The sequence below is a fragment of the Lissotriton vulgaris genome, chromosome 3_1 (genome assembly GCF_964263255.1).
Source record: "Lissotriton vulgaris chromosome 3_1, aLisVul1.2, whole genome shotgun sequence".
NCBI classification, from domain to species: domain Eukaryota; kingdom Metazoa; phylum Chordata; class Amphibia; order Caudata; family Salamandridae; genus Lissotriton; species Lissotriton vulgaris.
Window position 1 is genome coordinate 1,054,668,834 of NC_141689.1, and position 26,471 is coordinate 1,054,695,304.

The following is a 26,471-nucleotide window of genomic DNA, read 5'->3' on the forward strand; positions in this document are numbered from 1 at the left end:
GCATAATCATAGGACCGGGGGAAAAAGAAAAAAAAAAAAACCCCGGTTACTGTCTCCACTGAACCAAAAAGTTCCAAAAAGCCAGGTTTCGTGAGCCGCAAGATCTCATCATGTCTGTTTTAGAAGTTGCATACAGAGATGACAGCCAGTTTGCATGTGTTGGTGCCGAGTTTTCTGTCCAAACCTTGCATATCTCTCTTCTTGCAAGCAATATTGCATAGAACAAAAATTTCCTTGCATGACCCTTTATGCTGTCATTCCATCCGAATATAATCAGGAGTAGTGTGATAGGTACCGAGATGTTAAGAATGGAATCCAAGGTCGCTTTCACTTCATTCCAGAACTGTAATATATTAGGACATTCTTTAAACATGTGGATGTCCGAAGCCGCAATGTAGTTGCATTTATTACATTTCTTCCCTGAGATGAATTTAGACAGTTTTAAAGGGGTAAAATAGGCTCGATGTATCGTAAAGAAGTGGTTACGCCTAAGCCATGCAGGTTTAACGCACTTATATAACAAGGTACAGGATTTCTGCCAGATTTCGATACTTTGGACCCCGAGTTCTGTTCCCCACAATTGTTCCGGCAGGGTATATTCTCCATCGATCTCTTCTAACAGATTCCAGTACCACTGCGAAACTTCTTTACCCCCTCCTGGTTGTTCTACCAATTTTTCTTCAATGGTGCTGCTCTTCCCAAGTGTTACCCCTGACCTAGCCAATGCTTTGACCCAACTGTCTAGTTGTATAAACTTGAACCTCGAAAACTCTGAGCCCAGTTGTTCCCGTAGCTCTACCCAGGGCCAGAGTGATTCACCTGCCAACAACTCTCCCCATGTTAATAATCCTCCTTCTCTCAGCGGGATTGCCAGCCTATCTTTCAGACAAAGCGGCAACCCCGGAGATTCCCAGATGGGAGCAAAATTTGAAAAATATGGCAGACCGAGTTTTTTCCTTATCTGTGACCAGGCCTTTGCCTGGGATGTAAGAATTTTTAATTTTACTTTTTTAAAGTACTTCTGGTCCCCGTATTTAAACATAAAACCATTAGTTGGTAAACCAGCACCAATCAGCATAGCTTTAAACATGAGACCAATAGATGTGTTAGATGGAACTTTTAAAAGCATTCTGGAGTGGGACAGCTGAAAAGCCCAGGCATAGTACTGCAAGTCAGGCAAAGACAGTCCCCCCTTTTCCCTCCTCCTCCTCAATTTCTTCCATGCCACTCTCGCTGATTTATAGTTCCAGACAAAGGAGTTAAGCTCTCTCTGACACTTCTGCAAGATTGCCTTGTCAAAAGCGAGAGGGATGGTATTAAAAATAAAAGTGAATTTAGGGAGGATAGACATCTTTATCAGATTTATTCTACCGAGGATAGTCAGTGGAAGATTGGACCAAGATTTTAACAGTTTCCTACTCTCTTTGAACACTCTCTCAAGATTAACTTGGGCAATTTTGCCGACATCATGTACTACTCGAATACCCAGGTATCGCATTGAGTTGGTTGCATCCAGCTGTAGATCTGGGATGTTCCATGCCATGATGTCGGTTTTGCTTGGGTTGATCTCATATCCTGAAATGCGACCAAACTCTTCGGCTCTCTTGATTACCTCTGGGAATGTAGTCTCCGGCTCTGAAGTGAAAATTAAAATGTCGTCTGCATAGAGAGCTACCCGCCTTTCCCACTCCCCAAATCTGAAAGATGGAATAAGTGCATTCCGTCTTAGGACTTCTGCAAACGGTTCGATGTACAGATTGAAGAGGAGGGGGGAAAGCGGGCAACCCTGTCTAGTGCCTCTCGTGATTTTAATTGAGTCAGACAATGTACCATTTATTAAGAGCCGTGCAGATGGTGAGTTATACATAAGTACTACAGTGCGACAAAACTTCTCCCCAAAGTTAAACTTCTTCACTAAAACCTTTGTTTTTATAAATGAGTTTATTTTATCACAAACCACATACAATAATTCCCTGTGGACAACTCACAGCAGGTGGCCAACACTCTCTGCACACAACCTGACCTACTCCCAGGCCCTGCATCCAACCTGCCATAGGCAGCGACCCCTCACTGAGCACAGCCCTTGGCCATGAACAGCAAGGACTGGCCTTTAGCTTGGGACTGCTCTCAACCCACCATGTATGGCCATTCCCCACTGCAAAAGGCCAAAGGACAAGCACAGTGAAAATTGGACAAGAGCTCAAGAAGCGCACCTGTTTTTTGATTTTTTTTCAATCTTTCTCAGTATTTGTGAACCATGTGTTGGCTTTCTAAATTCTGACACTTCAGGAAAGTTGGTAGGCAGTGGGACCCAAGAAAGGTCTAGCATTTAAGAATCCATTAACACAAAATATTTTTAAATTTCTAATTTAAACGTTGGGTAGCTCTCTGACCCCTACTCCACACTTGGCAACAGAGGTCAGGGTAGCCTCACCCTGCCTCCTTATAACCTTTGTTTTTTATTTTTCCCCAAAAAGTTGGTTAATGGCAACGACAACAGAAATTCTTTTGTGATAGCTAGTCAGTCAGAGAGTGGTGGATGTATGGCTCGATTTAAGAATCTACAGGGGACAATGTAAAAAAATATTACCTAGCCCAATGGTGCACTTTTTTGGGGGGGATTTCCGAATCCTGTGGAATTGGGTATCCCTGGAGGACCCACAAATTAACAGTTAACATATCTCTAAAACTTAACCCCTGTATGCCTACCTGAAACACTATTTAAATGTTAATTACTTGAAAAATACTGAATAGATTTATTTTACATCAAACCAAGCAAATAAAGTTTTACTTACGTGCTACGTTTTTTGTAATTCTGTACATCTGTTTTTTCCAGCAGATCATAATCATATCATAGCAGATCATAATCTAATGGAGTTAAACGAGAAATATCACTTTTTTGATCCCTTCTTTATTTTCACCCATGCCTTCTTGACACATCACTATGAAACTTGCTATACTGAATGCAAAACCTATAACCTTTTTTTGGAATGCTTCATTCAGATTTGTCTCACTAGGCCAAAATTATTAAGAAAGCAAAAACAATTTTTTTATTGAAATGCTGACCTAACCATAACTACACAATGGTTTTCGCTAAACTACATAACATACTACTTCAAAAACAGAAAACTATTCCTATTCATAAGATTCCCAAAGGAAGCTTATAAATCTAGAACCTTGCACTTACAAATAAACAGGGGCCTTGGGAATTTACATCGAAAGTCACAGAAGTGTGCTTGGAAAGTCGCACGTCCCAGGTCTCCAACTGGGAATGTCATGTGACATAATTTTGACCACTATTCCCTAATGTGTAACTGCACGTACACTACAAATCTGTGTTGAGTAAATATCAGCCCGATGTGTTGATGCAAATTTTTAGTTTTCTTTTTTCTCTACAGAAATTACAATTTTCCCATGGAGAAACTGCTTCCCTACACCTCAAGGATTTTTTAGGAGCTCTCCACCCTACCTTGGAAGTGGATGTACTCTATCCCTTTCTGGATCGAATTGTCATATTTCCAGTGTGGAATAGGGTTTGGAGTGGAGCTTGCGAATGCCTACAAGCTCATGTGTTTGAAGTCATTCACAAACTCTCGAGGCAAGCTACGCCTTGATCTGTCTGCTCCTCACCACTTGTTTGGGGTTTTCCACTGCATATTTTATGAATACCTGGTGCATAGTTATGCCTACGCTTGATAAGTATCCTTTTGCGTGTACCAGGGCACAAGTCGAGGATACACACAGGTAGACAATGTCTACCCACTCTTTTTACCGGGTGGACACCATCTCTCCAACCAAGAAGTCGGGCCCTACAGAAATATGCTGAACTCGTCCCTGTGTAACTTTCAGACTCCGGGACACATTAGCAGCGCCTGCACGTTGTCTGCTTTCATTCTGAGCAGCAACAGGCAGGCAGTAAGGTCGCTTAGCAGATTCCAGCTGGGCCCATACAAAGGCCTAAGTTAAGGGGCCGTCAGGCCTCCTTTTGATTGAGTATCTTGGCTGGGAGTTGTCTGGAGCCTCACACCTATATGCAAATGCAATGGAGGTGAAACAAAGGCACACAGCTTGTTATTACTTCAAAGGTGCTTAACACCTTAGCAGCTATGGAACGTCCAGCTCCAGTGCTGGACGTTCCATTGCGCAGGTGCAGTTGGAACGTTCAATGGCCGACGGCAGCACTCCCGAGGTAGTGGTGCCGTCGGTCGCCAAACGTTCGAAGCACTTAAGGGGTTAAGAGAGGCATCTCTTTGACTTTGTTTAGTCCCTTTATATAAGACATATGCATGCACTGTAAGAATGTCAGATGTGTTAGCCTGTCCCAGTGTTTACAGAAATAGCAATTTAAATACCACTATTTTGTTTTATTTCTTTTATAGCACTACTCATTCCAATCCAGGTTGTCAGAGCGCTTTACATCATATGTACACAATATATGTTGACAATAAATCTTATGTGTGTAAATCAATGTACAGGATGTGTTACATAAGACAGTGGAGTTTACAAGGTGCAGGAGTCACATGTCCTGCATAGCTCACTGTGCTATTTTAGAAGGCTTCCATTTTATGAACTGCAAGTAACAAAAGGATCTGTGTTAAAAGCAGTAACCCACTTACCCATCTGCATAAAATTAAAAATATGGCATAATGATGTACTTTGCAGGAGATATATTTACCCTTAATGCTACTTTGATTCAAAACTTGGACTAGACAAAACACCGATCTCTCCAGCACGTGCCTTAACCTCCTGAGTTATTTTACCATTGTTATTGTTTCCTGAGATATACTGGTCACATAAAGTTCAATGCAGCAGGTGCCTTAACCCCCGAAGATTTGCAGCCAATTAAGCAGAAGAGATTTACTGTCACATTTCTCCTTGTTGCTAATTTCTTTCTCGCAGAGTTAAAAAAAAAATTATAAGTTGAGGTCCAGATTTTGCGTTGGTCTGCGTCACTTATTTGCCACAACTCCGATGCAAAATCTCATTTGTTAAATTTTTCATTGTGCTCAAATGTGCGTTTGATAGACCTGCTACCTTGCAGGATATGCAATGTGATGCATTAAAATGAGTGTGCTTTGTGTTTATTTGTGCCGCGGTCAGCGGATATACTGTGCAACATGGAAAATGATAGACCTGCTAAATGTATGTGTGAGGTCTTAAGATCTGATGTCACTTCCTGTTAGGTTATGGGCTATGATGCCACTTCCTGTGATGCCACATTCGATGTCATGCTCCATGATGTTACGCACCCTGATGTCACTTGAATACTGCTTAACTTGGTTAGTCCCCCCACTTCTTTTTTTAGGATTTTTTTCTTGGGGTGTGTCTAGGAGGAACAAACATAGTAATTTTAGCCATAAACAAGTGTTTCTATCTGAAAATGACTTTCTGAATCTTATCCATTACAGTGGTGGCTGGTATGGTATGGGGTGAAAAGGCATGGTGGCGGGCAGTAGATTTAAAAAAAAAAATCACTTGCCTGATCTCCGCATCTCTCCTCCGTCTCTCACACGTTGTCGCTTCGTCCGGAAGAAGGAAGCACCCAGGCTCCCTTGAGCCACTCACAGCACTGTAATGCAGTGTTGTGATTATTATTATTATTATTATGTTTCTTATATAGCGCCTGAATCGACCCCCGAAGGGGTATCTCCGCGCTTGCCTTGGGAACCCGTCCTGGCTTTTCCCTGTGAGATAGCCCCTACAGGGCATCCCCAAGGTGAAAGTCAGGCATCCCGCCGCGGGGGGGCCGTTGTGGAGATTAAGCAAGCTTAATGCCCAGAGTTGCAGAGTGTGAACCCATGATTAGGTCAGGCACCGAAGCGAGAACTATCGAGTCCATGGACATTTGAGCTCAAGACCCTGCCGCGTCGGGAATTGAACCCTGGTCCCGGGTCTGACCTCTGCTTCAGGGTCTGCCTGCTCTAACCAGTGAGCCACGCTTTTCCACTCAGATTGGTCTGAGCACCGCAGTTCAGCGATCAGACGGGGAATGGGAGCCTGGGCATGATCTCCACCCAGGCTGTAATGTAGCCTGGGTGGAAAGCAGGCAAAGTGTGCATGACGGGTTGGTCAAGCCAAGACGGCCTGCCAAACCATCATGCACACTTTGGAGTGCAGCAAGCATTCCACCTCCCTCGTCACAGGAGCCCGGCCCCACCCAAACCTGGCAGATACTACAAATAAAATGCTAATAACTTATGTTATTATCATTTTCTTTTTTCTTTTACACTGCTCTACGAGCAGTGGGGCGACTCTTCTCCGCCTTAGCAAGCCGACACTGACCCATTGTCTTCATGATCAGACTAATCAGAGTGACTGGTTATTTTATGGAATAAGTTGTGTTTGTGGTTTATACTAAATATTTTATATCACCCACGCACATGCACACTGACCCGTTGTTAAAGAGTTACTTATAATTGCTATTTGAATAAATGACTTTACGGCTCCTAAGCTTTTGAAAAGTCACATTAAAACATGTTTTTAGTATTTGCAAGCTCCATGTGGAATGCATGAATCATATAATTTTAGATTTCTGCGGGATCTCTTTTACAGTGTACCGCCTGTTGTTAATTTAAGTTTCACACCTTCCAGGCCACATGGAAAGTAACAATTTTTCGGCAAAATTGCAAGCAACATATTTTTTCAATATTTTTTCTGCGGCATCCTGTACAAATGATGTAGCCTGCGCCAAAAATCAGATCGCCATATGTGCTTCGTTGGTTGCCCCGTACCTGTCAGTTACAGTTAAAGAGGATAAACCTCGCCCTCTGACTGTAAAATTGCAGAAGCAAATAAAACACAGGGAAACTGTGCTGCTGAGCAGCTGGCTGTACTCCTTACAGCTCTTTTTGCTTTTATATTATGCCATATTTTCTACTCTTTGTAGGCTGAACAATCTAGTACCTATATTTATAAGCCAGTTGATCCAATCCCTCTCTTTCAGCTATCCCCAACAGTACCTGGGCAGCTGACAAACTGACTGGCCCCCCAAGATTTCCGCTAAAAATATCTCTGTATGCCCTAACAGGTTCATTATGTGTCTACATGTGAAAAAGATATGTACAATATCGGCATCTTCTGTTCCGCAGCGAAAACTTTTCCCATCATTTGTCCTGCCCCATTTAGACAACTTGGCTGGGGTATAGTAAAGATTAAACACAGTTTTATAGTGTTGTGCTCGGAGATTAGCAGATATTAACAATCTCCCTGCCAATTCAATGGAGGTTTCTACCCACGTGCCAATGCACCCCAGCCTGTTGTCCCATTTAATATTATGCATCTCTAGATCATCACCCTTAGTGTCTAACAGTAGAGTGTACAATGTCCCAATGCGTGCATTCTTTCTCACAGCTTCGATAACAGGGTTTATTCCAATATTCCATTGATGTTTCCCTAAATAGGCACGCACCTGTAGATATTTTAAAATTTTGAACCTGTTAAGGTGATATTTGTCAGTGGGCATTTCAAAAGACATTAATTCCCCATTAGCATTTAGGTCTCCCATATATTGAATCCCTTTGGTCCACCAGCTATCTATAATCCTATCCCAAAATATTGGTGGAAGGAGTATCATAGCTGTAAAAAGGGTGTACTGAGATACCCTCTCTAATCCATAATACTTTCGCACAGCTTTCCACACATTATGAGCGGTATTTAGATTAAAAGTGAGATGCGAAAAAAGTGCCAAACAAAAAGTGCGAAAACTTCAAGTAAGAAAAAAAATTATAATAGTCTGAAAAATGTTTTAAAAAGCAATGAACTAGGGTTTGAGTATCAGAAGTGATGGGGTTATAGATGGATCAGGGAAAGGCATTAAGTTAGGGTATGGGTTAGTTTGCAGGTTAGGGTTATGGATTTTAAATTGGTTGGTTAGTAGACTTGGGTACAGGTTAGGATATGAGTTAGGCTTAGTGATTTTGTGAATGTACGGTGATTAGAATGGGCTAGAGATTATGGTTTTATATGGAGTTATTAGTAGACTTAGAGTTTGACGTAGGGTAAATGAAAAACCTTCAGCTTGAGGAAGGGTAATCATTAGGGTTGGGAATGGTTAGGGATGCGTTTATGGTTTGCAGTATTGTTAAGCAGTGGTTCTTAACCTTTTGTCTTCAGTGGACCCCCACTTAATTATTATTGTAATCCAGTGACCCCCAGTGAATCTTTATTGGAATCCAGGAATTCCCACTCAATCAATCATTACTGTAAGCTAGATACCCCCAGCTAAGCAATTTCGATGACTTGAACCATAAACAATACACAAAAGTACAGACATAAGCATTCCTTAACCCCTTCCATGCTGGTGACGAACCCCAGCCGTCACGCTCTGCGGCGCTCGTGTGCTGATGACGGCTGGGGTTCGTCACAGCCCCGCCCTGTTCTTTTGTTTACCGCACAGCGGCGGAAACGGCCCAGCATGGAAGGGGTTAATCAAATACACACGTCATTAAATTTTTTAATAATCTGCACAAAGGCATGCCGACCACAACTCGAACACCAGCCACAACTGTCACACCAAATGCAATGCTTATGACTTCACCTTTAATGCTAAAGATGCAACCATATTGCACATGTAAATAATCTTACAGATGAGATTTGCATATCCTATTATCCTTCGAAAGAGATGACTATGACTGTAGTACTGAATGGTTTGAGTAGGTGTACACATGTAATTAAATATTGTAATTAATTAACAAACAAATATAAAAAAAAGCAATTTAATGGACAGGTTGGTGCTTTTTTAAAATCCATTGAGTCCACCCATGAACCATATTATATTCTGTTTGATGCACTTGCACTGCTCCCAAAGATTAATATGAGGATACAAACTTAATGTTTAGCCTTCAATTTTTTTTTTCATATTTACAGAGCGGTCTAACATTTTCAGATTTACATTTTGCTGCTTTATCTATACTCAGCTAATAACAATTAATTTTCTAAGCAGTCGATAAGACTTTGAGTAGGTGTCTCGGACCCCCATGGTTCCCCGGACCACAGGTTAAGAACCTCTGGGGTAAAGCAAAGCCCCGAAGATAGGGTTAGTGTAAGGTGTAGTTTGAAGCATATAGTTACTTTTATGGTTAAGTGTTGGGTGAGCGTGTCTACCTTAGGGGTAATATTTAGAAAATATGGGAAAGCAACATAACTACCGGTGAGAAATTGGTTTATTGCTTGAGGCCTTCTCAAGCAACTCCTAGCGCCTGGACGCCTCAGGGCAGCTATAGCGCTCAACAAAACTCCTTTTCATTTCATTTCATTTTCACAACCACTTTCAGGGTGAATCACAAAAAGTCACTAAATTCACTTGTGCTTAAACCTCTGATAACTTGGCACAAAGCAGTCAGGCTTAACTCTGAGGCAATGTGTGAAGTATCTATGCAGCACTCAAACAGAAATAAAGTGAAAACACAACACAAGAAAAATCCCACACCAATTTAGAAAAAATAGAGTTAAATATAATAAATGGACCCAAAATTACACAAATCCTATTAGTAAAACCAAGTCTATGTGCTTTTAAAGATCTCGATAAAAATAGTGCCTAGAAGTACAAAACGCCAGCTGTGGTTATCTAGTTGTGCCGTACCGGGACAAAATCACATGTTCAGGCCGACCACAAGGGAGCACATGTTAGGCCTGCTGAGAATTGTACCTTATGTAATGGATCTGGGACTTGCTTCTTGCAGCCGCAATTCTAAGGAGGGGTGTGGGGTCCTGAGATGAACCCCATCGGTTCCAAACAGGGGGCTGCAAGGCGAGGTCCACGTCGAGTTTTATCACGCCGTGTCGGTTCCGATGGGTAGCTGTGAGGGCTGCGTCGAGTTGATTCACGCTGTGACGGTTGGGGACCACAGTTAGGCTGACAGAACACCTTTATCCCCACTTCCAAGGGTCCAGGACTGGGGTGTCAACACTTGGTGGGGTTTGGACTGACAGTAGGCAGAGTCCAAGTGCAGGGTTTAAGGGTTTCGGAGCGACTCTGGTGGTCCTAGGTTCAAGGTGCAGGTCCAGTCCTCCTTACTCAGGCAGCAGGACAGTTCTTCTTGCTAGCAGGCAGCAGAGGAGCTTAGCAGTCCTTCTTGCATAAGGGCAGTCCTTCTTCTGAGTCTTCCACAGGTCCAGAAGTGATCTGAAGAGTTGGGTCTAAGGGTCCAATATTTCTACCTGGTGCGCACTTTGAAGGGGAAATAGATTCTGGAGTTTTCCCCCTACAGAGGAGTCAGAAATGTCCTACTTCTCCATCCTGGCCCCAGTCTGTCTGGGGGCACAATAGGCTAGTGTGAAGTCCTTTGAGTGTAGTGTGCCACTTCTTTTGAAATGCAAGTGTGATAGGTGACATCTCAGCCCCCCCTCAATAAGCCAGGGTGGCCCCTCCTGCCAACACCCAGGCCCTCTATTCTGATACACTCCGTGGAAATGCACCACGGCCAACTGCCAACAATACATAGTCATGTGAACCAGGAACAGGCTGCAGGCATCAAACGGTTAAGACAAGAAAATGGCAACTTTCTAAAAGTGTCATTTTCAGAATAGTGACTTAAAATCCGATTTTATAATTAAAAGAGGGTTTAAATTACAAATCCTCTGACACCAAACATATCTTTTACACCTGATCTAAATCAAGAGTTATCACTTATTGCATGTAATACATTAGCCCAATATTATCCTATGGGACATGTAGGCCTTGCAGTAGTGATAAATGAATTTGAGAGTTTTTTAATACCAAGACATGTAAAACTTATACGTACAACACACCCTACCCTAGGGGCTGTTAAGGGCATTCCCTATGGGTGTCATATGTATTAAAAAGGAAGATTTAGGCCTCGCAAAATGTTTATTTTGCCAGGTCAAAATGGCAGTTTAAAATGGCACACACAAAGGCTGCAATGGCTGGCCTTAGACATGTTTAAAAGTCTACTTAAGTGGGTGGCACATTTAGTGCTATGGGCCCACCTGTAGCATTTAATTTACAGGCCCTAGGTACATGCAGTACCACTGTACTAGTGACTTAAAAGTAAATTAAATGTGCCAGTTGGGTGTAAGCCAATTCTGCCATGTTTAAAGGAGAAAGCACAAGCAGTTTAGCTGTGGTTAGCAGTGGAAAGTGGGCAGTGATCTAAAGCCAGAGCGGCTGACTTTAAAGCTGGAAAACCAGGTTCGAGTCTGGCGGGAGGCTCAAACATCCTGTGTTTCTGGGCAAACTCACTTAATCTCCCTGTGCCTAAAAAAGTTTTTAAAAATGTAATTAACGTGTCCGTCTGTAATGCAACTTGTGCTTGTGTTAAACTCTCTGATATCTTTGGGTCAGGTTTGCGCTAGATAAAAACTGCACAAAAGAGAGAAAAAGGGAGAACTAAAGCATGTTCAGCAAACAGAAGGAGTGAGGACAAAAGTCTGGGGGACACCCACTTCAAGGATATCAGGTCTAACACTATCATCAGGATTAACAGGTAGATTTAGCAATTTAACAAGTAAAAATATAGAATCTTAAATGAGCATACTATTTTCACTAAACATTCTCTGGCTTTTTGCATTTTCCTTTTATTTAAAGTATATATTTTCTAACTAATGTTTTCACTTAAATTTTTCTCACTTTTAACCTAGATTCTATAAGTACAGTGGGAAGAAGTATGTAAATTAATTCTGTACATAGGGCGCATGGTTTACAGTGAAAAAGGAACATTTGAAATGTGTACTGTTGATTTTAAAGAAAGGTTTTTAAGGAATCATTCTGGTAAAATAATTTATCAAGTTGACCAGTCAGAGATGTTTTTTGAAGGTTCCAGTTGTGGCATATGGCTTTTGTACCAGGACATAAAGTAATTGGGCCTGAGAGTCTTCGAGATGAGAAGGTGCATGAAGAGAGAGGCACATAGTCACAGATATGGGAATGTACCAGGACAGTTACGTAATGGGCCCACTGGGGAACAGAAATATAAGATTAGTAAAACATAACGTCTTGTTGACATGGGCCTAGGATCCTTTGGGGCTGAAGGGGGTGGTAGAAGAAACATACTTAGGAAATGCTATCATGAACACATTAGTAAGGAAAAAAGCAGTGTCAGCAAAGCTTTAGGATACTGAGAAACGTGGTTGGGAAGTCACTTGGACACACCAGAATGGGGAGGCAGGTTGGACATTAACTTTGGACAGAAGTGTACTAACACAGGGAGGTAGTGGGGCAAGATAAAGATATTAAGACAAGGAACATTAACACAGGCAAGAAATCAGATGTATAGTCACAGAAGATGTAGTTAAAAAAAGATTTTGAGACAGTGGAACAGGGACTGGGAGACAACTGGTGAGGTTGAGGCAGAGACACGGTGGTAGGTAATGAGGCAGTTACCTGGAAAAGGAGTTCATCGGAGAGATAGGTTTAAGATTACTGATTGCTAATATTAAAATAAGCAAGCAAACAAACAGGATTTGGGTCAAAGGAAACATGAGAACAAAGAACAAAGTGGCAGAGAGACACGTGAAAAGTGAGACTGGGGACAGTGCAGCTGGGAGGCCAAAGAACAAGGGCTTCAAGCAGACACATGGACAGGTAGACAAAGAGACAAGTAAACATGAGGATCGGCAAACAAATCATCAGAGACAAAACAATTAGACGCAGACTCCGCACTAACAACTCTGATTCATAGGAGTGCGTAGTAGGAACCCTCAACACCCAACATCAATGCCCTATCATGCAGCATGTGTTCAGTGGAGTACCGCAAGACCCACTCCCATCCCGTGAAACACCTCCGCTACGAAAACCCACAGCTGACAATGCTCACGTAGGTTATTTTATTTATCGCATAATCGCTCCCTACAAGGATGGAAGGAGTTGCTGTGACCCTCTGAGGAAGTCTATGGAGTAGAGGCAAGTTGAGGCGGCGGAGCATGGATTTGTTTGCTGCTGGATCTGTGTTGGGCACCGCACTGCTTTTATTTCAGTGCCTGCTACTTGTTGGACCCCTAGCCTTGGGCAGAAGATGGCGGGCAGGTCGGTGGTTATGCTCAGGGATCTCTCATAGGATCAATGAGGATGCTGCCATCTTGCATCGTGCCACGTCTATCACTGGGTGTCCTATGGAGCCTACCATGTCTGGATACAGGATCCTAGAAATAACTAGATATCTACACGACCATTAATCCGAGTCAAAGCATTCTGTAGTCTAAATGAAGGAAGAAATAATGGCTGCCCGTCTGTTGATGATTGACAGACTTTCAGGACTGGGTAAAGAGAACTCATAAAATTCCTCCATTTTCCTCAGAGTAATTTTACTTGTACATTTTTGTAGCCAACAGTAATTTTCGCCCTAACGTGCAATAAAGAATAGGATAACCTTGTTATTTTAACTTTGAAATATTGCTTACATCATCTGCTTGCATGTACAAGTAACTTTTCTTATGAAATTTGCTCTGATACCCATTGGATCATGCTGGTGTACAGAAAACCTTCAAAAACATAAAAATAAATAAAGCTCACTGCTGCAGAAACATCCACTTGCTACAGACCAAGCCCATCAAACTCATATTGGTGAGGCTTAAATCCTTGGCATTCTCAAAAACTTTTATCTTTCTAACTCAAACACACAAAACCACTAAAATTCAGCATGTATGGTACGCAGTGCACACTACGCATGCCATTAATTCTGTCGCCCAGCATGGACAAAACGTCCATTTGTCAATGGCATTGGAAAAAAGGTAGTCAAGTAATAGTGAAACATAAAAGGCTGAAAATACTATAGTGGCACCCCAAGAGTTAAACATGGTGAGTGACACAAGTTATGGCATTTGTTGCTTAGGATAGCTAGAGAATTTCAGTGGTTTTGCGCCTTTGCGCCAGAACCATATCTCAATTTTTAACTGTGTTTTTTTGTTGTTGAATATTGTGCGCGTGTTTGTAGTGGTAACTGAGCTAATGCACAAAAAATTCTGTAGATTCCTTATATCAGTAGCTTGATAGGTGTGAAAACGGCGTTACAAGATTCCACTCTAACGAGCTTCAAAGGGCGCCTCTGCGAGTATGTGCTGTGTTTATAAAAGGATCCGCATTCAGTCACAGTAACATTCAGTGCATTGGGATTGTAATTGTGCAGCAAGACCTTGGAGGTTTTTTTTCCGAGTAATAATTCAGTCACGAGGACACATGTAACTAGGGGGGAGTTTCCAGTTGACATGTTTGCCTTTAGGGCCAACCTGGCCCTCGACAACATTGCGATTCATGAGTAATTTAATTATGAATTCTCTACAAATCGGCGGCCAGGGCACCCTGATCTAACTTTAGACTTGTGGTGGTAAATAATGCAGGGAGCTGTGCATTATCTTGGCATCTGTGTAGCTCGCGCGCACCCGCAGGTGCGGCCATCATTCTAATTGGGCAACCTCAAGGAGCCAGATAAGATGCTCCTGGAGGCGTTCCAGCTCCGATTGGCCGCATACCACCGCATATGATAAAGAGACGTGGTCCCAATTACGGCTATGCTGTGGGATTAATTCCAAATGTTGTTAAAGACATGAATCTGCTGTTGAGCCTGTGAGCAGCGTCTCTGCGACCTTCAAGAGTGAAGGGGCACTTGTAGACAAGTAAAGTGCATAAAACACTATTGCACGAATCACAGTCAGCAGCGGGTTTATACACAGATGTGTAGCCAAGATCATGCTTGAATTGAAGTAAATTGACTTCTTGTCAAGTGTTAGTTTTCTGCATTTGTGAAGTTTTAGCGTACAGTCCAGAAACACATTTTTACACATTACGTAACACCACATCACAACATAACGCTCTCTTAAAACGACACAAAAGTCCGTCACACGCAGGCAATTCATCACTAGACAGTGCACTGTGCTATCACAAGACTGCATACCATATCAAATTCAATTACATCTATTGTCAAATTGACTTCTATATAATCTATATCACAATGTTCTGCATAAGGGATGTTGTACCATAGCACATTTTATAGCGCAGTACCACACCATGCTACAACACACCTTCCAGGATTTCATATCACAATATTGGGCACTTTTCAATGATTCATCACCCACCAGTGCACTTCCATCCAGATTATATTAACCCAATCCACAGTTCAGCTCATCACTCACATCACATTACATTTTTTCACATCATTTCAACACACCACTGAATCTCACACCTCCAGCACTAAGTAAAGCACCCAATACACAGCGTCACATCAAAATAAACCTCAGCGCACAACTCCACTTCACACCCCAATGACGCGGTCTAAGGGTCAGAGCTGCTGATTTAGGAGCTGGGGAGCTAGGTTCGAGTCCCAGGGTTGGCTCAACATCCTGTCATTCTGGGCGGAACACATAATCTCCCCATGCAACATAAGCTGCACTGTATAGAAAAAAAAGCAAACAGGACAGCGCTCTGAAACTCTCCATTCAATATCCTGTCTTTATGTACTACACTGCAGATGTACCCAACACACCACACACACTGCCTCACTCCCCATCATAGAAGCTTAAATGATGCCTCACTGCACCAATCACTGCACCAATCAAACAATTTTAAAATATTCAGGCCGACTTTCAAATGCAAGCCCCTGGGAGGTAGAAAAGGCTATGCTGTTGAGTTGACATCATGGTTTTTATGAAGAATTGATCTTTGTTGGTAATCGCTAATTCTTTTGTGCTGTTGGTTGAACATGAACAGTCTCCTGCTGGGAAGTCTCAGATTTCCCCAGATACTGACACACACCCGACATCTACTTCAGACAATGTCACAGAATATTTCCGTGGACTCTAAAGACACTGGCATGCCTGCCAAACACCAGTGATAAGCATTGTACAATAGACAACACCCAACCAGGAAAATGATGGTCTCGCTGACCCACAACCTGAAATTACCAGTCACCAGAAACGGTGTATCATGGAGCATTACAGTGAGCATACACAACCACCAACAAAGCTTAAGATAGCATCTGCAGGAATCCACATGATTCCAGCTGTGACACGTGTACAGGCAGCATAATTTAACCAGGTATGCATTGATAACCTGCTTTAATTTTGTTTAGTGTCAGTCTCTTTAGTACTGTGAAGCCTAATGACAGGTTTCTCATTTTATCTCTCACGCTGACAACCTGAGTCTTACTCCGACAAGCCAATATTATGACCGGAATGTTGGGTGGGTCTCTTTGCAGCTTATGCTCTCATTCTTTGCGATCTTTTACTCTTCTGCCATTTCCGATGACTCGTGACTGCTATGGACAAAGAAAGGGAAATGGCTTAGCCTTTGTCTAAGGAATACACCACAAAGGCGGCAAATTATATATATATTGCTATAAAAACCTAAATTTCTTATAGATGCACTCTTCCACCAATAAATTCTTAAAGCTACATTTGCTCATCTTTGCAAATGGGTACATGTCTGAAAGAATGGCCACCATGCTACATTTCCTATATTTGTTGTATTTCTTAATTTTTGCAGTGGGAAATGTCCTCAATGCACAGGCTCAGTTAATGATAGAAGACTACCTCGCGCCTTGGAGGTGGGGCGCCTGCTTTTGTTTCCATCTGCACACATAGGAGAGTCATTAGTTGAGACTGCAGATTGGTCCATTGGTTGGGGACATCTGCGCAGTTTGTCTATCTGTGCAGCTCATGACGCTGGACGCTTGAATGGTCATCAGAAGATTGTTAGCAGAACAGTAGCTTCTACTGGGAGCCCAGGGTGAAACCTTATTGAAAGATGACTCGTGGTGTCACTGCACTGATCTCTGTGTGCAGGTTGAAGTTATGATCTAGGTGGCAGTTCTAGTGTTTACCTACTGAGAGAAGAAGGTAAGCAGGGGGGTGGGTGGAGTGTTAAACCATTCAATTTCCGTTGAACCATTGCCCCTCCAAACCTATAATTGTCTCATGCCTTCTGTCATGGTTCTCTTTCATTTACTGCACTTGTAAGAAACGTATCATGCTATCCATTGCAATGAACATGGACACCTGGGAGCAATTTTATTTATATATCGGCCCTCTCTTGTGATATATTTCGTTGGATAAAGTTGAGAGTTATGCAAAGATGTTACTGAAAATTAGATTTTGCGATATGATTTCGTAAAGTGGTCTGCCCCATCTTTCCTTGATTCAATATTTAGTTATCAATAAATGGTACCAAGCCATCCATATAATCTATTGCTTCGAAGACCAGCCTTACGTCTGAAACTCATTAGGGTGTTAAGCACCAGCTAGATCCTTGCTTGTTCCCAACTTGCTAGGAAGCACCGATAACTGATTCGCAGAACTCTGCGCTGTAGTGCAGGGCTGGTACCACACTTGCTCCAATGAAAGGATTTACAGGTAAAAACCGACTGACTCAGATACAGCACCAGATAGAGCCTGTGACTGACAAAGAAGTATAGGCATACAATGTACACAAGAAGCAAACAAAGGTAGTGTAGAGTGTAGGGATCACTACTTCCATTGAGGGGGTACGGTGACTCATGATTGGCTTTTCCAGAGTGATTTGGGAATTTCAGTGCCCTTTTTTTTAGATTTGTGTCACAATGTGGTGGCTTACAAGTTGTGGCAGCAGGACACTAATGCACAAACATGGACCAAATATGTAGCACCTCCTTACCCTAGCAGCCACTATTTGTATTCACAAAAATAACGCTCTGTGCTAAATGAAACTCTTTAACATAACTTCTCCCTCTCTTGAACGCCAATACTTATAAAGAAATGTGTCCCGCGTGGTAATTTGAGTGTCCAGTAGTCTATTGTGTGCCTCTCTAAAACGTTAGTATATACAACATTGTCTAGACAGCTATATTTTCAACACAATTAGATTTCCGCGTCCTCGCAGCATATTCTGGAAAGAGAATGCCAGCTCCCTCAGCTATTCCCTTTTTGTCCCTTATTGATCTTTAGGAATATATCACTACACAATGCCTGCACTAAGGGATAGTGTGATTAAAGGATCATATAGAGGGTAGAATATGTGCAGTCATTTAGCCTTTTGGGCTGCAAACACTCAGTATATCACGGTTTGCAACATTGTTGGTGTTGCCAACAAATGTGTTGAATATCACATATTATTCGCTTCAAGCAAATCATAAATTTCCATAGCATTTTATTCAGTCTTTTCGATTAGGGAAAACCTATCTGCCATTAGTACAGTGTATCTGTATACAAATCTCTCATGGAAGCGTATCTTCTTGTTCAGAAAGCTGACACTAACCTACGACTGTCCCTTAATATAAATTGGAAACTGTATCACAGTGATGTCAACACTGATGAACCCCGCATCCTAAAAATATGTTTCTTCTGGAGCTCCGGATAGACTTAAGTCCCATCCTTTCACCATTGTCCAGAATGTCTCCTTTTTCCTCAGCACTTGCTCATCTCTTCATCCTCTCTGCCTTTCATCTTTCCTTCCGTACAGTAGGTCTTTGTCAGCAAATGGGCAGCACTTTGTCCGTTTCATCAAAATGGTTGCTGTCAGTCCATCAGCAACTCAGTGCAGTGTTTGCCTCTCAGCAATTTAGCAGAGAGACAAAGATAATTGGTGCCACCATTTCTGACAATGAAGCTGATGCCCCAGATGAGTTGCCTGAGGACGGCCACTGGTGTAATCGCAAGAATTTGCCTTCATGATGTGCGTGTCATGTCCCCAGTGCCTCGGCCACCATGAGTATCTTGTTCCATAGACACCAATGTGAGTCGCAATATACTGTAAGACCCAAAGCATTCTCATTCCCTGTATGAATCTAACAGGTAATCAATTTCTAACAGAAGCACTGAGATCCATCCTCAATCTTCACTCTTGAACCCATTCATTTGGCAAGATAAGTTCAAGATGCTGTCCCTGAGCCATGTACAGCTTGCCCTGATTTTAGTGGATTGGCTGGTATCTCTGGCCCTCCAGGATGCCTAATCCTGTTTGCCGATCCTTATTGCCACAAACACAGACAATACTTGATGTTCAATATGCGATCTAGGCCCTATCCCACAGCCCTACTGTTTGGGCTGATGATAGCACCACATGGTTTCACAATTTTGCTAGCAGTTAAAGCAGCTTCGATGTAAAGGTCAAGAGTCAGGGGCGGCTCCTCCATTTGAGCAGAGGAGGGATCGCCCCACAAACCCGTAAGCTGAAAAATAAAATTAAAATAAAGTTTATTTATTACCATTTTATTTTTCAACAAACAGACCTGAACTAAGTGTCAGGACGGGGCGACTGCTGCCGAGTAGCAGCAGCAGAGAGCTGTGCACTAAAGTGTAAAATGTGCATATCTCAATGGCCGCCCGACTTGTGACGGCCAGCCAGACATGCACATTTTAAACTTCTCAAACCCAGCTGTCCTAGACTGTCCTAGACAGCTGGGTTAGAGAAAGTGCAGACCACCAATGCTCGTGAGAGTGCTGAGTGAGGCCACTCCCTCCAATTCTGTTGCTTTTCTCATGCTGTGAGAGCAGCACCTGGATTGGGTAATACAGTTTGCTGTGTCCGGAGCTTCGAGAAGACACCCGAGAGAGGAGGCATCATGCTGCAAACCAGGAAGGTAAGTCATTTTTTTTTGTGCTCCCAGTCTGACCACCCTCAGTACAGGTCAGCCGCCACTGCCAAGAGTCCATGTATTTCCGCACTTGGAGGATATGTTTCTTTAACTGTGCACTGTGAACTATCTGTCACAGCCATTAGGTGACCACGTACCTGTATTGTCCAGATTAGTTACTGAGAGGGCCACGGAATCATGGAATTCTGCGACTTGCAGTTTCTGCATAATTATGTATTTGCTGCACTTGCCACATAATCCAACGTCTGCTGCATAATTCGAAAGATCAAAGGTTACTAAAGTATCAAAATAATGAAGTAATAATGCTACAAGTTGTGCCCCATTGTAGCATATAATTTGCCTTTTCTTGAAGCATAATGACGTAGTCCTCCTCTGCCTCATAATTCCAGTGGCCATTATTACTGGTGCTCTCAATTAGTCTGAATCTTAGTTTTCATCACAGTCTTTAAATATATTAGGAGAGTCCTCACCCGGAACATACTAACTCCCAAAACTAGGAAGGATTTTTGTTCCCTATTCCATACAGTGGAATGTAGCCTTTCTTCCCTTGTAAAACGTAGGCCCGACCCCTTCCCCATAACACTGCCAGGAGTTCAAAGCCCAACCTGTCTAATGTAAAGTGCCCACAACTTGCCCTGGCGAAGCTGCCCAGATTAGTCCAGTGGAAAAGTGGTAGGGGGGAAGCAGGGACTCATCTAATATATGTAGACGGACGAGGAGGTAGTGTGTCACTTGCACACACCTAACCGCGATCACGAAAGATAAGTGCTCAGAGAAGTTGTGGGGGTGGTTGGAGGGCTGCCACTCACATGCTGTGTCAGTAACAAAAGCCCATACCCTGTGCGCGGTCTGTTTCTTGTCTCTTTCCATGTTGTGTACTGTAAATACTTCATCTGCCAGGCTGGGGTTTCAGGACAAACGCCGTGCCCTCCGTTCTTACACCGAGCTCCCGGGCAGAGAGCGGAGAGCACAGGCTCTGAAGGGGGTGGGCTGCGCGGCCGCCTTGTGGGAAAGGATGAGGTTTCAAGGTTATGTTTGTGTTTGAATTTAATTTGTATGGTAAGTTAAGTATAAGATTTACAGTGTGCAGCGCGCACAACGTTTTATTTATACTGCAAAAGTTTATGAATAAAAGCAACATCTGAAACTGATCTTTTGAAACCATACTGCACAGGAAATCTGGCATAATTTAATACTGATTTAATTGTCCTTAATTGCACCGCTCCGTCTGTTTATGTGCCGGTCCTGTTTCTAGCTGCAGCTTACAGCAGTGGTGGTTTGACTGTTGCTGGTGGCGCGCAGCTTGCCCCCACTGTTAGCGGTCGGCACATTATGCTAAGTGACCTGTTGGCTTATGTTGTATTTACAGTGCGATAAAAGGCAGCTTGAGTACTGTAAGGAATGCATCAAAAGAATTGGTTTGATTTCATTTGCGAAACCATGCATCCAACTGCATTGTCACGCACCTCAGACTTTGGGACGAATGTCCAATTCAAATTGACATGGTTTGTGTGAAAAAAATCCCTAAGAGTTGTTCCTTTTTGTTTTTAGAGGAAAAATGCAACCCAGTGTTAATATTTTCGCGATGGAAGGTGTGAAGCAGCTGTGCTACCCAGAAAGGTAAAATGATAAATAACGTGCCTGCTTATTGACGCTTTTCTTTTCTTCTGATGGTCGGCTTCGTGCCTTTTGAGTGTTTAAGAGTTGTATTTTATTTCCAGAAAACAGTATCTCGCGCCTTTCTGACATGCCACATTCGTAAGTTGGATCAATAAATTGATTCTTTCAATGCTGCCAAAAACACAAGGTTACACCCCCCTTTTAAGTATCCCATGTGTACTTAACTTAATTTCCTTTTCCAACAACCAGTGTGAATTGACATTGTTTTTCAGCTAATTTCCTTTTTATGCTGGGGCCCTTCTGTCATGGCTATTTTGTCCAGAAACTTGGCACACAACCGTTTTGCCCTTAGTGTAGCAAATACAAAGTCGGATTGTCAAAAATAATGCCATGCATTAGCAAGGTTCCAAATGCCACTCACAAGTAAAATTTATTTTTGCTCATGGGTCCTGAATCACAGATGGTACTTGTGGATAGTGGCTGCTCTAGGCCTGCAAGCGCTGCTCCAGGCGGCCAGAGCTGCTTCAGGCCTCGAGTACTGTTCCAGGCCTCGAGTGCTGCTCCTGGCCCGCGAGTGCTGCTCCTGGCCCGCGAGTGCTGCTCTTGGCCCGCGAGTGCTGCTCCAGGCCTCGAGTGCTGCTCCTGGCCCGCCAGTGCTGCTCCAAGAGGCCAGTGCTGCTCCAAACCGTGAGTGCTGCTCTACGCCACAAGTGTTGCTCCAGGACTCGAGAGCTGCTCCAGGCTTTGAGTGCTGCCCTGGTCTAGTGTTCCTTGGCAACCATAAGCCACATGGGTGGTGGTACAGGGAGCTTATGATTTCAGCAGGCTTCAGTTCTTTCACTCACAGCACCCATGTTAGTGTCATTAGCAGTAGTGGCCGGCATTGGCTCGCGGGTGGGTTGGTGGGCACAGGCACGGGGTTGCGCGGGGAGTGGGGGTCACGCAGGAGTTCAATAATAAAAAATTTACAAAATTAAACCTACCATTTCGCTTGCCCAGGTCCAGCGTCTTCACTGCTCCTGCTCTCCTGCCTCCGTCAGGAACAGGAAGCAGGCAGCCAGGCTCTCTTCCCTAAGCTGATCACAACGCTCCAGTGGAGCATAGTGATTGGTCGGGACGCCGCCCAGACAGGGGCTGTAGGGGATGGCATGTTTTCCATGCAGGCTGCAATGCAGCCTGCATGGAGAAGGACACAGTGTGCAAGACTGGTTTGGGCGGCCACAGAGGGCCGGCCAAACAATCTCTGCGCACTCAGGAGTGGGCAAACCACTCCTGCCCTGCTCTCCGAGCAGGGCAGCTCTGCCCGCTCGCAATGTGCAAAGAAACATAAACTGGTAATACCCAAAAGTTATTATCATTTTATGTTTTGGCTTTCTCGCATTGCGAGAAAGCTGTGGGGCGACTCTCCTCCACCCTAGTGGAGGAGCCACCCCTGATTATTAGCATGTAAAGACTTAAAAGGCCCATGCATGTTAGCGCTACATTTCTATATCCAAGCTATGGGTAAAACTGTAATGCTATGCTCACTGCTTATGGCTTACACAGACAGTCAAGGACAGGAGCTTGTAATGTTGACACTGGATCTGACTGTTCTCTGTCAGCAATGCTGGACTCCAGCGCCTTACCATAGAACGTTAGAGAATTGAATGTGAAGTAGACACACAACCTGCTGAATTCCCCTTGAAACCAGAAAGCAACTGCGGTCTGTCTTTTTTTCAGTGCTTAATTTGTGCTGGTGTTTGCCAGTGGGGAGCAAAGGCACTTATTTCAGAGCAACAGGACATTTTTGTATCACTATACTTTTTGACCCGACACAAGAAAAAAAAAGTAGAAAAAGGAGAAAGAGGGAGGAAAAGAGAGGTAGGAAAACAATAAAAAAGGGACAAAGAAAATATGAAAACAAACGTTAAAGAGCGAGACTGAAAGTGCTAGGTGGTGGATGAGATGGAATCCAAGGCTAGTCAGACTTGGTATTCGCCAACCCCCACGTTCAGCAGCACCAGTTTCAGGGTCCTTAATAAAACAATAGCCCTGGCACTTAATTTTAAACAAAAAAAACATATTAAGCAATGTTTGTTGTCCAACCCCAAATTTAAAGATGTCTTCAATAGGACTATGACCTGTGGAGTGACAATACAAACTGTAGACCCAAAACACATTCAGTACAAGTGCAGATTTTGTTTGTGACTCTGCACGCCCCAAAATTTACTTTTTTTCCTGTGTAGAGGAGTAAAAATGCTCCCCAATGACGGCTTTCTCTTTTACCTTTAACAATTTAGGACCTTATTTTGATGTCGGAAGTCCCGACCACTGAATGTTGATGCAACTGCATATGGTACGATCGCAAGCTCCCATACAGAAAAGGGTGTTTGTGTTCATCCCTGCACCGCGGGAGAGGCACCTCACGGTGCCTGCCACACAGTGCAGGGAGGAACACATTGGCCCCCAACCGGAGGCCACTGGCTGAAGGGGGCCCTGCTAGGGGCCTCCAAAGTCACTTTCCATCAAGGTTTCCATATCGGAAAGCCCAGCATGGAGATCCTGCCGGAAACCGGCATTGTAATTCGGACAGCGTGAAAAACGGCATCCATAGGGATTGCGTGTTGGTTCTGACTCGCAGACGGACTCCTTGAGCCCATCGGAAGCCAAACGGAATGTCCGGATGGTTTCACAACCGTTAGCCTCCATTGTAATGAGGCTGTCAGATTTGAAACCGGGATGAGGCTCGGAAAGCCTCTGAACGCATCTTAATGAGGCCCTTAATGTCTTCCAGTAGTTTGAGGTAACACATTTGACTACCCCAAGTTTCAAGCTGAGTGGTATTCTGTAAACTGTTCTCCATAGATATTCACTGGCCCTGCCTCATCCATTATCTGTACAGTTATCGGGTCATTTCACAGTTAGGGTTCGTTATGATCCCGTTCGGAAGGGCTCCGAATTGGATTCACGTTTGCCGAATCCAATTCGGAACCTTTGTTTCCGACCGAATCGTACACACAGTATCGAACGACCGATTACAAACCCGGGACCCTGTTCCAAAAGGCATTCGGAAAGGTAGAGCATTTCGTACAGCTCCATGGACTCGGTTTCCGAGCAAGCAATTACGATGACCGATTCTGATTTGGTTTGCCCGAAACTAAACTGCTGTCAGAATCTGTCTTTGGGGGACTGTAGAAGGCCTCCTTCACCTGGGGCCCTCTAAATGGGGCACGTGGGGGTACCCATGGGTCCCCTCTTCCCAACTATCACTGTGGGGCAGGCACCATGCGTTGCCCACCCCAGGTTGCTCGATTTTCCCCAGCCACCCCTTTCTTTAATGGGAGCCTATGTTCATGTTCAGAACACAGGCTCCCATTGAAGTCAATGGGAGTCAAACCGAATTGTATCTAGAAACATCTGGATGTATCCAAATCACTCGGTTGGACTCCCAGGATCCAAGTTGTTCGTAAAGCATTCCGGAACCGAATTAGACAGAATGCTTTCCGGACAAGATCATAATCGGCCCCTTGTATTGTTTTTACCATGTTCTTGCTTCTGTCCTTTATTTACTACCAGAATACAGTTTCTGGTAACTGAATATTTCACCGATGTTATCTGACCTCATTCTCCTTCTGATGGCATGCAATGCCTTTTCCCAGCAGTCCTAGCAAATGTTACAAAAAATATGCCACTGAAACTTGTTTGAATGTGGGTATTCAAGCCCTAAAAGGAACCCCAGCCAGTTGCTTGTACAAACTGGAAATGCTAGAGAAGGGTTTTTGAGTTGCTGACATCAGAATTGGCAATGGCAGTGGGCATGGCCAGTTAAGTGCATCATACTCTGCTTTCTTCACATCATGTATTTCAGGTTGTAAATGTTGGACAAATATGGTGAGAGAGATTGTTTTTTTTTACTAAAAAAAACATTTATTAGGCTAATGTATGGATTGTACACATTAAAGCCAGCAGAAGCAGATAGAAAAGGTTATAGGTGTAAAAATAATTCCTTGTGCAGTCCGTGCAAGCACTCGAGGTGAGACGGAAGGATACAGCCATAAGCATCAAATGAGAGCTGAATAATATTCTGGGCAAAGCCAATAAGTGACTGACAAAGTCTCAAGCTAATGGCTGAAAGAGGCTAGTTGGAGAAAGGCAATGGTTGAAAAGGGCAGGCACAATGCCCATTCTGTGTTATCGTAAGCAATAGTCTGTTTGACAGCTTTGCTGTCAAATCCCAGACCTAAAGGCACACTGAGGTCCATAGTGTTCAGGCACTTCCCACAAAGCAAGAAGGAAGTAAACACTTCCTAAGGGATGATTCCCTTAATCTCATGACATGATTTACCCACCATATAGATTTCACTACACAGACATACTATCATACTATCACATAGACTGAGCCGGTACTTTGTCATCCACTTTGTAGGAAAGTAAATATATTAAAGATAAAATGGTAACCTTTTATAATATCATGAAAATACAGGGACTTGAAAAAGTTCAGGGTCAGTATGCTATGTTTATATTCATTGTTGTTGCTCAAAAAACTATGAGTGTAATAATTTACTTTAAAACATAGTCTTGTAAACACATTTGTGATAAATTACAGAAAGAATATGAGGATTGTGGTTATCCATCCTCCCTTTACATATTTTTAAAATTCATTTCTCCTTCCTTCGTATCTTTTTAGAATGTATTTTATTCACTTTAATTACATTGTGTTTTTAATTATCATTCATATGCATTTTAGTTTAGAGTTCATTCTTTAATTCAATAATTTTTATATTTGAATATATTTAAGGAATTTAATGTAAGTGAACATTTTCTTTTATTATTTTAATGTGCTTTGGTGAAGCTTAGGATATTCTTTTTAGAAAAATGTAATGTCATTGAACATAATTAATTTTAACATTGCATTGCCATGGATTTTGCGTTAGTATCTTTACTGATCCTGTTCTTGAGAAATATATTTACCAACACTGTCATGTAGAGTACTGTTGACTGCTACTAGCTGCTGTTTCATCTTCTCGCAATGTGCTTGTGATTACAACCATTAGATAAGCTGCACTAGAAAGCTCCAGTTTGCTAATGTTAACCACCTACACTACGAGTACACGAATTACAAAACAATGCCTTGCTGAAATAGAGTGAAAGGAATAAGGGGCCTCATGGAACAGCCTCCAAACAGCGTCTGTGGTAAAGATGTGGGTAACCGGTTCAGGCGGAGTCTAACACCTCTCCACTTTAAAGCATGTGCCGTCTAGGCTTCCAGCACAGTATTATGTCCATTTCCACAAAGAAGCCCCAGGATGCCTCTTGGTTATGGACTTTACTAACGACTACAACAAAATAGATACA

At 43.0% G+C, this 26,471-nt stretch overlaps 1 protein-coding gene across 2 annotated transcripts in view; it reads left to right on the forward strand.

The window, feature by feature from the left end:
• The window catches only part of BNC2 (basonuclin zinc finger protein 2), a 1,178,402-nt gene that overhangs the window by 473,811 nt on the left and 678,120 nt on the right, over nucleotides 1-26,471 (forward strand). For both annotated transcript variants that reach the window (XM_086961473.1, XM_086961472.1), the window contains exon 4: nucleotides 21,069-21,137. The gene's annotated coding sequence lies outside the window, so the exon portion shown is untranslated. The remainder of the gene's footprint in view (nucleotides 1-21,068; nucleotides 21,138-26,471) is intronic.